Genomic DNA, 12,274 nt, shown 5'->3' on the forward strand with positions numbered 1-12,274 from the left:
CAGTAGTTGTTATCTGCATAATATGGTACTTACAGAGGTTTGAAATAGGGTTTCAGCATCAATTAGCATTTCTTGGTTTTTGTTGATGATCTGTCTCAGAATATATCTTGAATTGTTTGCACTGTCAGAGCAGTTAACTGAGACAATGAGTAGCATAGCGACCCCAAAAATGAAACCTAAGGATACAGAAATAAGCAACAAATAGACCTTAGTTATGTTTCACTGCATGCATTTATGTTGACTTATGTTGTTTATACGTGATTCTACTAGTGCTCTATTTCATGGTGTCAGATTGGCTTCCCCCTATTCAGAAAGAACACCTCAGAACTTAGTATGATGTGGACTTATGTAGCATTATGTAGCATTTTGACCTAAATATACACTGCTCAAAAAAATTAAAGGAACACTTTTGTATCAGAACTCATGGGATATTGATCTGGTCAGTTAAGTAGCAGAGGGGGAGGGGTGTATACAGAGGTGGTTGTTAATCAGTTTCAGGTGCTTTGCTGTTAATTGAAATTAACAACAGGTGCACTAGATGGGCAACAATGAGACGACCTCCAAAACAGGAATGTTTTTTCAGGTGGAGGTGTCTGACATTTTTTTCCCTTCTCATCTTTTCTGACTGTTTTTCACTAGTTTTGCATTTGGCTAGGGTCAGTGTAACTACTGGTAGCACGAGGCGATACTTGGACCCTATAAAGGTTGCACAGGCAGTCCAACTCCTCCAGGATTGCACATCAATACATGTCATTGCCAGAAGGTTTGCCGTGTCTCCCAGCACAGTCTCAAGAGCATGGAGGAGATTCCAGGAGACAGGCAGTTACTCTAGGAGAGCTGGACAGAGCCTTAGAAGGTCCTTAACCCATTAGCAGGACCAGTATCTGCTCCTTTATGCAAGGAGGAACAGGATGAGCACTGCCAGAGCCCTACAAAATGACCTCCAGTAGGCCACTGGTGTGAATGTCTCTGACCAAACAATCAGAAACAAACTTAATGCGGGTTGCCTGAGGGCCCGATGTCCTCTAGTGTGCTCTGTGCTCAATACCAGACACTGTGGTGCTCAATTGGCATTTTACATAGAACACCAGAATTGGCAGGTCCGCCACTGGTGCCCCATGCTTTTTACAGATGAGAGCAGGTTCACCCTGAGCATATGTGACATACGTGAAAGGGTCTGGAGAAGCCGCAGAGAACTTTATGCTGCCTGTAACATCGTTCAGCATGAATGGTTTGGTGGTGGGTCAGTGATGGTCTCGGGAGGCATATCCATGGAGGGACGCACAGACCTCTACAGGCTACACAATGGCACCCTGACTGCCATTAGGTATCGGGATTAAATCCTTGGACCCATTGTCAGAACCTATGCTGGTGCAGTGGGTCCTGGGTTCCTCCTGGTGCACAACAATGCCCAGCCTCATGTGGCGAGAGCATCCAGACAGTTTCTGGAGGATGAAGAAATTGATACCATTGAATGGCCCCCACGATCACCTGACCTAAATCCAAAAGAACACCTCTGGGACATTATGTTTCGGTCCATCCGGTGCCGCCAGGTTGCACCTCAGTCTGTTCAGGAGCTCAGGGATGCTCTGGTCCAGATCTGTGAGAAAATACCCCAGGACACCAACTGTCGTCTCATTAGGAGCATGCCCTGATGTTGTCAGGCATGCATACAAGCACTTGGGGGCTATACAATCTACTGAGGACCATTTTGAGTTGTTGCAATGAAATTTCAGCAAAATGGACTAGCTTGATGCATAATTTTTCACTTAGATTTTCGGGGTGTGTTTGAATTCAGCCCTCTGTAGGTGGATAATTTTGATCACATTTAACACATTACACAGTCCATATCAGTATAGATATCTGGCATGAGATTTTTGCTCGTTGAGATCTGATATGTTTTCAAAGGGTTACTTTAATTTTTTTGAGCAGTGTATAATTTCATACTGGTTCTGGGTCGGGGTTCCTGAAAGTTTGAACAATGGGGGTTATTTCCGAAAAGGCAAATCCACTTTGCACTACAACTGTAAAGTGCACTTGAAATTGCACTGAAAGTGCACTTGGAAGTGCAGTCGCTGTAGATCCGAGGGGGACATGCAAGGAAAATAAAAAACTGCATTTTAGCTTGCACATGATTGGATGATAAAATCAGCAGAGCTTCCCTTCATTTAAGATCTGCCCCTCAGATTTAAAGCGACTGTGCTTATTCCAACTGGCCCTAGGTCTTGGCACGATCAGACTTTTTTCTGAGGCATACGGAGCAGGATCTGTCATAATCTTTACAGTCTTTTAATAAATCTGCCCACCAAAAGGAAAGGAAACCAGATCTGAGGTCTTGTAGATTCCAAAGTGACCGGCAAGAGGATGGTTAATGGCACTTTTTAAGAATGGGAACCCTAAATTGTTTGAGAATAAAAATGGGTTCCTTGTGGTCGTTGAAGATGTAAATCCAGAGGAGAAGGGGGGTTAGCGACCGCCTCTTTGATTTGTGACATCACATCTGCTTGTAGAAGCAGGAAGTTCTTAGCTGGTAAAATAGTGTCAGGTTCAGAAGGTGGGACTGATTCAGGAAAAATGCGTGAAAGCGCAACAGGTTTACAATTCTTGGATCTGGGATGAAAGCTTAAATGGAATACAAAAAGTTGGTGAACCCCACAAAGCATTGTACTGATTTCTTGTTCTCCAGAGCAGGCCGTTCCAATACAGCAGCAACCTTTTGCGGGTCCATAGTAATAAAGGATAAATAGTGCAGCGCTAAATAATCGTGAGTGGTAAACTGGTTAGAATAACCACAAGATAATGGATGCAACCAATATAAATAATAATAATAAATGATGAAACACACAACTAAATACAATAATGTGAAAGTCCATATATGATGAACATGCAGTGTGGGAAAGTTCCTTCCAGGCCAAAACACTAAATGCTGAATTGCCAGTTGACTGAAGACTCAAGAGATCAAGGTTACTTCATACAGGAAAAAGGTGAGGTACTCTTACCATGTCAGATGGACTCATTAGTTATGCAACAGTGGGTCAGATAGGCTTGTGGCCTCAAAGACCTAGATCAGTGCGGCAAAATCTCGCATGTTATGGCTTGGATGGCTTCTGTGAGGCAGGTCCCGAAAGCTGGAGTAGAGAGACAGTAGTCCTTCCGCTAGCGAATAAATGTGGGGGAAATCCGTAGGGACTCCAAAAATGACAAAAGCAAAAAAAGAATGCTCCAAATGGTGCAGGTCATAAAAAAAAAAAAAAAAACAAGGTTTATTGGAATAAAATGGTCATACAATAAATGACACAAAATAATGGTAAAGGTGATAACAAAATAAAAGCATTATGGGGTGCAATGATGCCAAAACTGACGCGTTTTGACTAAGAAAGTTGTCAACAGGGCTTTTATAGACTGAAAATGGCCCAGACCCCCCCCCCCATCACGAGAGGAGGGCCCGGACAGGAAGTGATGTCAAAACACCTCCTTCACTCACAAGGATTATTGTTCAAAAACTTATATGCATAGCAATGCCATCTGCAGAAATTATAAGTCCCAGGAATTTAATAGTTTGTCTTTCGAATTCGCATTTATCAGCTTTTGCGTAGAGATGTTTTTTTACAAATTCTATCCAGTACCTTCTTTACATGGCTCCTGTGAAGATCTAGTGAGCTGGAGAATACAAGGATACAAGGATGTCATCCAAATAGACAAGAATAAACAAGTCGAGATAGTCCCGAAATATGTCGTTGACAAGATGTTGAAACGTAGCGGGGGCATTACAGAGACCGAAAGGCATGGCTAGATATTCAAAATGTCCAAAGCTGTCTTGCCATTCTTATCCTTCACAAATTCTGACTAGGTTGTATGCACCTCTTAAATCGAGTTTAGAGAAACCTCTGGAATAGCTCAGGAAGTGGGTAGCGATTCTTGACAGTTATTTTGTTAAGGTCACGATAGTCCACGCAGGGCCTGAAAGTATGATCTTTCTTTTCAAAAAAGAAGATGCCAGCTCCTGCAGGTGATGTGGAAGGTTAAATTAATCCTGTCTCCAAGCTTTCATCAATATAGCTACTGAGGGTTTCTAATTCAAGTTCAGAAAGAGGGTAGATTAAGCTCCCTTTAAATAGCCTGTCTGGCGCCAAGAGGGATTGTGCACACTCATGGCCATGGTTTCCCCCACACGCCTGTTAGTCGTTCTTTGAGACAAACCATGCGCATGTGGACATTTATGTGCCAGATGTCTCACAGCGATTCCCTGACAACAGTGCTGCAGGAATAATGTACTTAGAAGATTAACCACTTGCCCACCGAGGATGTCATATGACGTTCTCGACTTTGTGCGGTGATATCTGAATGATGACTGCAGCTACAGGCATCATTCAGATATCACCGTCTTCTGCCGGCGATTCTGTGCATGATAAGAATGATCATAGCAGCAGTTTCGCCGCTTGATCGTTCTTATAGGCAGCTGGAGGGGACATCCCCCCTCCCGCTACATCCGGTGCTTCTCAGGGCTCTCCCGTGCCATCAGGGGCCCGGAGAACGAATCGGCCGGCACCGGCTCACGACGATAGAGATTTCCGGTCACCAGTCATCTCTATGACCGTCGGAGGCCCGGGCGCAATGTTGTGATGTCACGCCGGATACCCGGAAGTTAACAAAGCCGCAACCGTGGCTGTCGGCATGAGATCGGTGAATTTCTTTTCACAATCTCATGCTTTTAAGCCTGGAGGAGAGATGTTGGGTCTTATTGACTCCACATCTCTCCATAAAGAGGACTTGTCACAGTGATTCCTGATACAAGGGATATTTACATTCCTTGTAATAGGAATAAAAGTGATAAAAAAAAATGTCCCTGGTAGCTCACGCTCAGAAGCGAACACGCATGTTAAGTCCCGCCCACATATGTAAACGCCGTTTAAACACCATATGTGAGGTATCGTTGCATGCGTTAGAGCGGGTGCAACAATTGTAGCACTAGACCTCCTCTGTAACTCGAAAATAGTAAGCTGTAAAAAAATTGAAAGTGTTGCCTATGGAGATTTTTAAGTACTGAAGTTTGGCGCCATTCCATGAGTGTGCGCAACTTTAAAGTGTAACGTGTTAGGTATCTATTTACTCGGTGTAACATCATCTTTCACATTATACAAAAAAATTGGGCTAACTTTAGTGTTTTTTTATTTTTTAATTCATGGAACCGTTTTTTTTTCCCAACATTTATTTGCGCAAATACCGTGCAATGACCGCCATTTTATTCCCTAGGGTGTCTGCTAAAAAAAATATAGAATGTTTGGGGGTTCTTATTAATTTTCTAGCAAAAAATTGTGATTCTTACATGAAGGGGAGAAGTGCAAGAATAGGCCCGATGGACAAGTGGTTAAAAAAAAATACAGTGGCATTCTAGATATGATTTATGTAAATTAATTATGGCAATTAACACAGCAACAGAATCCCGTAAATTACTTTTACCATAGTTGAGGGATAAATTAGTGTGGTATTGTACTATGGGTGAATACAGAACATAGACATAGATACAGTATAAACTAGTGCACCTAGGAAGATCCAAAAGTTCAGTGATTTATGTCAGATAACCAGTCCCTATACACAGAGTTGTATAATAACATTTTGAGTAAACCCTAGAAAAGTGGTCTGATTATTACTACAATTGGTAAAACAGTCACTTTTGTTTTATACTGCATGTTATTTCCACATGGATTTCCTATCTTTTCAAGACCCTACCAAAGCTTTGTGATTTATTCATCAAATGAATGCATGTATAGTATAATAACCTTTAAAGGGTCACTAAAGGCAAACTATTTTAAAAAAAAATAACAAACATGTTATACTTACCTCCACTGTGCAGCTCGTTTTGCACAGAGTGTCCCCTAACCCTGTCTTCTGGGGTCCCTCAGCGGCTGTCTCGGCTCCTCCTCGCAAAAGCTTTCTACCTTCATGCGAGCGACTGTATCACTCCGCCCCGCCCCCCGGCGCGGCGCGCCATCTGCTGTGATTGACAGCAGCGCCAGCCAATGGCTGCGCTGCTATCAATCCGTCCAGCCTAGCCAATCAACGACCAGGCTGGGAACCGAAGACGATCACATGGACGCGCGAGGGACTTTCGAGGGGTCAGGTAAGTAAAACGGGGGTTCGGGAGGGGCGCTACCGTCGGATGTTTTTTCACCTTAATGCATAGGATGCATTAAGGTGAAAAAACATTTACCTTTACAACCCCTTTAAATAATGCCATCAGTAATCCAATTACTTCGTAGGTGGCAATTAGACAGACAGGGATACCCCTAAATCTAACTGATTAGGGGTCAGTGGAAAAAATGCCCCTTACATTAGTAGCAAATAGAAAAAATGCCCATTTCATTTGTGGTCAGTGGGAGGAATGCTCCCTTACATTGGTAATCATAGTGCTACCCTTACAGGCAGCTAAAAAGATCCTTGGTGTGATTATTATTATTATTATTATTATTATTATTATTATATAGGATTTATACAGTGCCAACAGTTTGCACAGTGCTTTAAAACATGAGAGCAGACAGTACCATTACAATACAGAGGAAGCGGAGGACCCAGCATGTTAGAGCTTACAATCTAGGAGGTCATGCAGCTAACTCTGTCAAATGGCACTGGCCCGGTACTATGCAGCCACCATCAAATGGAAGGTCAATTAGCCACAGCTCAAGGAACCCCTAGCAATCTCTGGAGAAACCCTGGTTGAGAATGGCTGCCCTAAATCCTTTTACTGCTGGTCAAATAGAAGCATCATCCAAGAGATAGAATAAGGAAGGCAAATATTATACAGCCAAGTCTCTGAGAAATAAAAAACAGAACTTCATATGTAACAGTTGATAAACCACAATGTATCTCAAAGAGTTTTTCAGAGGAAAGAAAGAAAACTCTTTCAGATAAACCTCCAAGGAAGTTTGGCTTAAAAAAATAAGGAAGTATAGGTAAGCAACAGCTAAATAAAACCTCAGAAAGAAGGTTTTTAGTGTCATTTACCTTAAATTATTCTCGTCATCTTGCTATCAGAAAAGTCCCTGCTGTTGGCTTTGTTTTCATTTAATGGCACGTATAAGCTCTAGTTTCATAGCTTTGAAGTTATTAACTCAGAAATAAGTAATGTGTCATCCGGTTGCATCAAACTGAGTGGTCATACGTCACTGTGTGATCATGTGTTATGATAAAAAGGTTGTGAAAGTGTAACCAAGCAAAGGAAATTACCAAAATTGGCAGTGCATGTTACATTTATCCATGTAACAATATACTGTACTTTCTCTACTTTATTTCTCTTTTATATATACTGTATACCTTCTTATGCCACGCTGACTGAATGTCAAGAATATGCAGAGTTTTTACAGTGCCTGTAGTTAAACTTACTTCATTCTAAAATGCATTTTTTCAGTTGGCTGCTATCCTGCTAGCTGTAGGTTAGGTTACATTTGCAATAGGTATGGGCTGGTAAGCTTTATATGAATTTTGATTGAGGTGAGTGAGTGAATAACTTGTATAGCGCTACAAATGCAAACTTAATCGCCTCAAGGTGCTTTTTGCATCCATTGCCGTCCTGTGTTTTCAGAAGAGGTGGGTCTTAAGTTTTTTCTGAAGGCCCGATGGTTTTCTTCCATGCGGATGTCCGTGGATAGAGCATTGGTCATAGCCGTGGTCCTTGGACTGCAAATCTTTGTTCTCCTTTATAGCAACAGGAGCTCACAATCAGCACACGTACCTAACAGTAGGACGTGTGGCTTATAGCTCCAGGCAGGCAGGTTCGTCGTTCACGCGTTATTCCAGCCAGTGCTCAAGCATCCAAGCATCCAGCTCCTGGGTATCCAGCCTCCAGCCTACGGTCCCTGGCTTCATCTGGCTTCACTTCCCCCTAGCCCCCCAGGCTTTCTCTCTTCCTTTCAGGAGCCGACCGCAGACACGAAGACCCCCCAGGTACGGCCCCTTTACACCAGGCAGCCAGGACAGTCCGTGGCTGCGGCCTGCAGGCTCACCTATCCAGCCCCCTCTCTCTCATCTCCTCCGCCGCCTACCTTGCCTCCCCACAGGTACTGCCAGCCGCGATAGGAGGACCACTCCTGGATAAGGTAAGCCCCCACCAGCTCCCGCCATCCACAACAACCCTTGGTACACTTAGGTTGCGGCGGCCACTTTAGGAAAGTCCGCAGGTGCAGCCGAGGCCTAGCGGTGCGCCGCACCTACCCGATCCAATCCCCATTAATTCTGCACAAAACCCTCCGGTCCCAGTCCCCCCTCGCCTCAGGAGGATCTCCAGATTCACGCTCCTGTGCCCCGGAGCCCCCCCCCCGCCGAATGGCCTCACTCTCCCAGCAGAACAGTCCCCAGCTCGGGGATACTCCTCGGCCGGCAGCCATCTTGCTACACCCAAGGAACAGGGATCTCCTGGTTCCTCACCCCCACCCCCCCACCATCATACACAAACCATACGAACCACAGGTAGAATCCACCTGTGAAAGCCTCCAAACACAGCGGAGAGCCTACCCTCCCCCGGTCACCCTTTTTGTTTGCCCCCGCATCCAAGCATTCACTTTACTGGCCGCGACTACACCACAAGACGCCCGGCCACAGAACATAGGACAAGCAGGAGCCCCAATCACCAACTCTACAGGTAAGAACCCACGCACCACCGCCATTAGCAGTTGATCCAGGGTGCACCCGATCGCCCCCGAGGGATCAGGAAGGAATTTTTTTCCCACGCCGCAGCAGATTGGCATTGCGCGGCTAGGTTTTTTTTTCGCCTTCCTCTGGATCAACGGGGGGGGGGGGTCATTTGGGGGTCCACCCATGGTCGCCCATCAGGGCCACCTGTCATTTTTCACCGTCATTGATCATCATCTCGATCAACACTTAACCATTCCGCTACTATGGTTAATTTGCAATACTCTGCAAAAACCATTTGGGGTCTAAGGACATCCGCCTCAACATTACCAGTCGTCACCAAAAAAGTACTAAGGAAAGAGCAACTGTTAAGAACCGATCGACGATCGACAGTCAAAAATTGCACATCTACACTTCAGCTAAAACATACATCATGCGCCTTGATAGGCACAAGATCGGCAGTAAAGCACCGACAGGAAATCCACGATTTCATTCTACACAACATTGACTGCCTCTTCATCACAGAAAGCTGGCTAACAGCCGACTGTAACACCATTCTTGGAGAATTGGTGCCAGAGAATTATGGCATTCTAACAGAAAACAGAGTGGGACAAAGAGGAGGAGGCCTGGCGGTGATCTACAAGACTCACGGTCACTAAAGCAGACCTACAGAACTCATTTCCATTCATGGAAACCCTCACTCTGCAACTACAAACAAATCCCCAGGACATCGTTCACATACTAGTATGCTATAGACCAACTGGACCAAAAACGCAGCTCCTCACACCTTTGACAGAATTCATTTCCACCTATACCCTTAACATCAAACATTTCCTGCTACTTGGGGACTTCAACCTCTGGGCCAACTCCTCACAGAACCCCGTCGCTGACGCCTGCATTGACCACTTGGAAGGCTTAGGTCTGCAGCAACTAGTATGCGGGCCCAAACATGTTTCAGGTCACACGCTCGATCTTATCTTCGGACAAGATTTGGAAATTAACACACTGGAAAATGAGCCCCTACCCTGGACAGATTACCATGCAATAAAATTCAAAATGACCACAATCGCCCCCTTAAAAAAAACAATAAATCCGGTGACAACACACTGGACAAGATCTCAGAAGAAGCTCCACTCGGAACACTTCAAAACTACATTATACAACAAAATAAAAATAATTAAACAACATCAAACAGCGACAGAAACTCTCAACTCCATCAACAAGGCTCTACTACAGACAGCTGACATAGTAGCTCCGAAACGCAGAACGCACATCCGGAAAACAACTCCAGCTGGTTTAACAACAAGCTCACGTTGTTGAAGCAAGAGCGTAGAAGAGCAGAAGCAGCCTGGAGAAGAAGCTCAACAGAGGAAAACCACATTATTTACAAGGTAATAACTATGAAATATCACAAAGAAATCTTCAAAGCCAAAAAAGATAATTTTTCTAATACCATCGCAAAAGCCCTGAACCAACCTCGCAAACGCTTTAATTTAGTTGCTCAGTCCATGAACCCAGCCTGCCTAGAGGCTCCGAATTTTGAATCACAAGAGTTGTGCAACGAATTATTGGATTATTTCATTAACAAAATTGAAAAAATCTGTGAAATTATTCAGCAAAAGAGAACCTCCACCGACTCCCCTTCAAATCAAAAAGCTATTATCCACACAAATATGCCGCAATCAACTAAATTAACACTAAAGCCTATCTCCATCGACACCACCAAAAATATCATCAGTACTCTGCGAGACAGCACAGCGCCTAATGATATCATCCCCACCAAACTGTTAAAAGAATGTGCCGATATTGTGGTACCAGCTATCACGTATCTCATAAACCAATCATTCAAGGAAGGCATGGTGCCGACCTTGCTGAAACAAGGCATAATCAAACCAATTCTAAAAACAAAACACCCTTGACCCCAAAGACCCAAGTCATCGTCGACCCATAACAGGCCTAAACATCTTCTCCAAGGTAATGGAGAAAGCAGTTGTACAAATTCCTCTTTTTTAAATCACCAGTAACCAGAAGTTTACCACTCCTACGTAGATGACACCCAACTCTATTTTCGCATCAGCAACAAAAAGAATCATTATCTCGGACTAGAGAAATGCCTTACTTTGATAGAAAACTGGATGACGAAGACCTTAAACTCAATGGCTCAAAAACAGAACTTCTTCTGCTCCACGCCAACCGAAAGAGACTCCCCGCAACAACATGGATACCCCCGCCCATTCTGGGACAAACCATCACCCCTAGCACCAAAGTCAAAAGTTTCGGAGTCACTTTTGACACCCACATGACAATAGATGCACAAATAAGTTCACTAGTCAGCGGATCCCACCATCTGCTGCGCCTGCTACGTAGACTCATTCCCTTTATCCCAAAAGAACTCCACTATGCAAACGCCCATTACATCAGACTCCCAAAGTACCAAATCGCTCGTCTATAAGTCGTTCAAAATACGGCGGCACGACTTGTGACTGGGAAAAAACCCTGGGAATCAATCTCGCCCTCCCTGAGATCCCTTTATTGGTTGCCAGTAAAAGATAGAATTACATTTAAGGCACTTTGTCTGACGCAAAAATGTGTTCAAGGAAGTGCCCCCCAATATCTATGTGAAAAATTAAAATGCCACAACCCCCATCGCGTTCTTTGATCCACCAACCCAAAAACTACTCCAGATACCCAAGACCAGATACAAGTCCAAAGGAGAACGAAGATTTGCAGCCCAAGGACCTAGACTGTGCAACGCACTACCAACCAGCATCCGAATGGAGGTGAATCATCAGGCCTTCAGGAATAAACTCACCTATTCTGAAGGCAAAAATACAGTAGGGAATGGATATTAAGCGCCCTGAGGCGATTCAGTTCGCATGTGCTGTGCTATATAAGTTTCTCACTCACTCCTTTAGATTTGTAGCGGATCTTGGGGAAGAGGAGGAGGTTTTGGTTAGTTGACCGGAGGGCGCGACTAGGGGTGTAGTGTTTTATTTTCTCGCATAGGTTTTGAGGAGCATTTCCTTGTGTGCATTTGTGAGTGAGGCAGAAGGTCTTGAATGTAACCCGATCCTTCATGGCTAGCCAATGGAGGGTCCTCAGGGACGGGGTGATTGACTCCCAGGTTTTTTTTTCCCCCGTTACCAGTCTGGCTGCTGTGTTCTGGATGACTTGTAGACGTGAAATTTGGGGGGAGTCCGAGGTAGAGGGAGTTTGCGTAGTCGAGTCAGAAATTGATGATTGTTCCAACTACTACTGCTGTGTCCTCTTCCAGGATGAAGGGAATGAGTCTACGAGGCAGGTGGAGAAGGTAGTGAGATCCGCTGACTACTGATCCTATTTGTGCGTCCATAGTCATGTCTGAGTTCAGCTTTGGCCTTCTTCAGGTTTGAGAATGCAATTTTTTTTGCCTTGTGTGGTACTGTAACATACATTACTTTGGATGTACAGCTGTGAATTTACATTTAATTTTGAGGGTGTTGCAACTGCGTGTACTGATTATTTCCTATGTACCCCCACTATACAAGGTCTTATGAGATGATAATGTCAATTTAATGGAATGCATGCAAAAGTATCAATCATCCTACAGTATATCTTATTGCCCAACAAACGCTTTACTGCACACTTATGTATGAAAACATGGGTATTA

The sequence above is a fragment of the Rana temporaria genome, chromosome 1 (genome assembly GCF_905171775.1).
Source record: "Rana temporaria chromosome 1, aRanTem1.1, whole genome shotgun sequence".
Classification (NCBI taxonomy): domain Eukaryota; kingdom Metazoa; phylum Chordata; class Amphibia; order Anura; family Ranidae; genus Rana; species Rana temporaria.